Here is a 4,344-nt window from a genome sequence, read left to right as displayed (position 1 = left end):
GGAGGCCTGTGTGGCGGGACCCGGCCCTTTGGAATCTAATGCTATGTCCCGGTAGGTAGCGTCACCATTGAATTAGAAGACACACATATGTTGAGAATAATCTTTCTGGTCATTTGCTGCATGTCTTATTTACAATATGTAATCAAATTCTTTATCCTGACCTTATGGCACCTGGGTTGAGAACCATGATTTGAACCAAACATTGGTCTGTCACGTTCTGAGTTTGAAACTTTAGTTTGCCTTTAGCGTTTTGCTATTGCTTTTTCGTTTTCTTTGGTTTCGTTTCGTTTCTAAGTTCTGGGGTATATGTGCAGGATGTGCAGATTTGTTACTAAGGTAAACGTGTGCCATGGTGGTTTGCTGCACCTGTCAACCCATCACCTAGGCATTAAGCCCAGCATGCAGTAGCTGTTCTTCTTAACGCTCTGCCCCCCGAAAGGCCCCAGTGTGTGTTGTTCCCCTTCCTGTGTCCATGTCATCTCCTTTTTCAGCTCCCATTATAAGTGAGAATGTGGCGTTTGGTTTTCTTTCCCTGGATTAGTTTGCTGAGGATAATGACCACACATCACCACTGTTTTTGTTTTTTTAGTATAAAGAGTAGTATTTTATTGAATAAGATTTGCTCCCAGAAAAATAAGCTTAAATCTACAATGAATGCCAGACTCTACAGCAGAAAGCAACTTTCTCACTTTTCCACACACAATGGTTCCTACTAAGTGAAAAAAAGCCAGAAAATTTCATTCACAAATGTACTACTCTGTCTCAAAACATCTCACATAATCATGCACTCGACTAAAGCCATTAGATCAGTTCTTCAGTCAGGTTAAAGAAGTATCCCTCTAATAACTGACTTTTATAATGGTATCAATATCCACTCCCAGTCAGTCTGCCGTGGTTAATGGTGTACAGCATGACTGAATACAATGGAATTGATGACGCCCATATCCACGGACAAACCGTGACTTATGATGGTTTGATTTATGATTTTTCAACGTTATGATGGGTTCATTGGACTATTAGATGCGTTTCTGAGTTACACTGGGTTTATGAGCATGCGACCCTAGACTCCAGAAACAGCTGTATAAGGAAAAACAGGTGTACCTAAAAAACATATGCTTAGTGACTTGGGATAGACCAATAGATGTTCACAACTGATGGAGAGCCGTGAAAGAGAGATAGCGGTAAATAGTTACAATAACACAATCTTCCTGCACCTGTCGTGGATTTCCCCAAAAAAATGCAGAATGTGGGATGCACCTAAGGCATATGAAAGAGAGAGGGCAGAAGGAGTAAGAGAGAAGTAGGAGGAAGGAAGGAAGGAAGGAAGGAAGGAAGGAAAGAAGGAAGGTAGGAAAGAAGGAAGGAAGGAAGGAAGGAAGGAAGGAAGGAAAGAAGGACGAAAGGAAGGAGAAAACACCCGGTGTTACTAAAACCCCCCAAAAAAATGGTTTCCCCCTGTGGGTAAGCCTACAATGTGGATGAATCTTGAAAATATTGTGCTACGTGTTATGTCAGTCATAACAGCTCACCTATTGTGCAATTCCGTTTATAGGAAATGTCTACAATATGGAAATCTATGCATATGGGATTGATGGCACTAGGTAGTTGCTACCTAGGGCTGAGGGTCAGGGAGAGGGTTTGAGACAGAATGAGGAGTGACTAATGTCTACAGGGTTTTTCTCTGGTCGGGGGTGATAAGACGTTCTACAATGGATTGCGAATTATAATTGAATGTGCACAACCACAGGTATACTAAAAGCCACTCAATTCATGACTTTTAATGGGGGAATCTTAAGTGGCGCACTCTCATGGAGACCACGGCAGACATAGTGAGAGAGAAAAAGGTGAGTAAATATCTGAAACGGAGGCAGAAACAGAGAGAACGAAAAGCCCTGTGAAAGGAAGGGAGAGCGAAAAGGGAAAATGGTCCTATTTAGAAATGACAGATGTGAAACTGGGGTTCACATCAACAGTGTCACTGCCAGGAAGGAGGGTCATGCTAGCCATGTCACCGGTAGTGTGGCCCGCAGGGACGCCGACCTGCTGGAGCGTCGTGCCAGCATGGGCTCTGGCAGCCACGTGGGCCAGCAGGAGGGACCCGCTGCACAGCTGTGGGGTGAGGATAGACTGGGTGGTGATATCGGCCATTACAGGGGCCTCTTCTGCTGGCAAGAGTGTGACAGTAGCAAGTAGATGGACATGCCTGCGTGTGAGGACGGAATGCAGGAGGAGCTCTTGTGCGGCTGGGCGTGGGGCCCTCACGGGAACCGTGGAGAAGTGGCCAGGTAACTGCGTCATGTGGGCTAGTAGATTGGCCAGGGCTTCGAACTGAAGGACAATAACGGGGAGTAGCTGTCAGGCCCTGGGAGTGTCTGAGTGTAAGTGGAGATGGGTTTGGGGTCACTGAGGGATGCGTGAGAGCCATCCCTGTGTAGGTACAGGTCATAGGGAGATAGTCTCGTGAGGCCTGTGAGTGTCTATGGTTGCCCTGGGTGCCTGGGGCTGACTGTGGCAGAAATCTGGGGAAGGCTGGAGAGAAGCTGGGAGGCCCAGGAGAGTCCCTTAAGGCAGGGGGTGAAGAGGTGAAAGAAATGGGGGAGGGTGGCAGTAAGGTCCGTGAGTTTGTAGATGATTCCTGGGTGCGGGAAGCTGACTCCAGGTGCAATCTGGAGATGGTTGGAGAGTAGCTGAGAGAGACAGAAGAGTCCCTGAGGGCTGGGGGTGAGAACATGAGGGAGACTGGGGAGTAAGTCAGTGAAATTCGTGAGTTCGGTGGTGTATCGTGGGTGCCTGGAACTGACTCCAGCTGGAATCTAGAGAAGTTTTGAGAGTAGCTGAAAGAGACACAAGAGTCCCTGTGGGCTGAGGGCAAAGACCTGAGAGAGACCAGGGAGGACCTCAGTGAAGTCTGTGAGTCTGTAGGTGATTCCGGAGTGTGGGAGGCTGACTCCCGCTGAAATCTGGGCGTGGTGGGAGAGTAGCTGGGACAGACAGGAGAGTCCCAGGGGGCTGGGGGTGAAGACATGAGAGAGACTGGGGAGTAACTCAGCGAAACTGCTGAGTTTGGTGGTGATACCTGGGTGCCTGGAACGGACTCCCGCTGAAATCTGGGCATGGATGGAGAGTAGCTGGGACACACAGGAGAGTCCCTGAGGGCTGGGGGTGAAGACATGAGAGAGACCGGGGAGTACCTCAGTGAAACTGGTGAGTTTGGTGGTGACTCCGGGGTGCCTGGAACTGACCCCAGCTGAAATGTGGGCGTGGTTGGAGAGTAGCTGGGACAGACGGGAGAGTCCCTGAGGGATGGTGAAGACATGAGAGAGACTGGGGAGTAACGCAGTGAAATTGGTGAGTTTGATGGTGATTCCTGGGTGCCTGGAGCTGACTCCCGCTGAAGTGTGGGCGTGGTTGGAGAGTAGCTGGGACACACAGGAGAGTCCCTGAGGGTTGGAGATAAAGACGTGCTAGAGACTGAGGAGTAACTGAGTGAAACTGGTGAGTTTGGTGGTGAGTCCGGGGTGCCTGGAACTGACTCCAGCTGAAATGTGGGCGTGGTTGGAGAGTAGCTGGGACAGACGGGAGAGTCCCTGAGGGATGGTGAAGACATGAGAGAGACTGGGGAGTAACGCAGTGAAATTGGTGAGTTTGGTGGTGATTTCTGGGTGCCTGCAACGAACTCCCGCTGAAGTGTGGGCGTGTTTGGAGAGTAGCTGGGACAGACAGGCGAGTCCCTGAGGGTTGGAGATAAAGACGTGCTGGAGACTGGGGAGTAACTCAGTGAAAGTGGTGGGCTTGGTGGTGATCCCTGGGTTCCTGGAACTGACCCGCGCTGAAATGTGGGCGTGGTTGGAGAGTAGCTGGGACAGACTGGAGGGTCCGTAAGGGCTGGGGGTGAAGACGTGAGAGAGACTGGCGAGGATCCCACTGAGGTCTGTGAGTTTGTAGGTGTTTCTGGGGTGTGGGGTAGAGACTGCCGCTGAAATCTGGGCGTAGTTGGAGAGTAGCTGGGACAGACAGGCGAGTCATGGGTGGCTGGGGGTGAGCTGCTGGATGATGGCAGTAAGAACATATGGTATATTATTGATGAATGAGGTGACTGTGGAGAATCTCCAGAGGAGGACACGGGAGAACACAATGACATGAGTGACTGTCCTGCTTGGTTAGGAAAGGGAAACGTAAAGTTGTGGAGTTCTGTTGATGATGGATGTGAGAGTGGTGAAGCCCTGCGGGGTGATGTAGAGTACTTCCACATCCCTGGTGAGGAGCTGCCCCTTGGGTCTGAGTTTCTGGGAGGGGAGAGGGAGAAGCTGGGTGAGGCAGGCATGAATCTTGAGGAGTCAGGGC

The sequence above is a fragment of the Pan troglodytes genome, chromosome 15 (genome assembly GCF_028858775.2).
Source record: "Pan troglodytes isolate AG18354 chromosome 15, NHGRI_mPanTro3-v2.0_pri, whole genome shotgun sequence".
Classification (NCBI taxonomy): Eukaryota; Metazoa; Chordata; class Mammalia; order Primates; family Hominidae; genus Pan; species Pan troglodytes.
The sequence above is the reverse complement of the archived record's forward strand: the minus strand, read 5'-3'. Positions refer to the sequence as shown.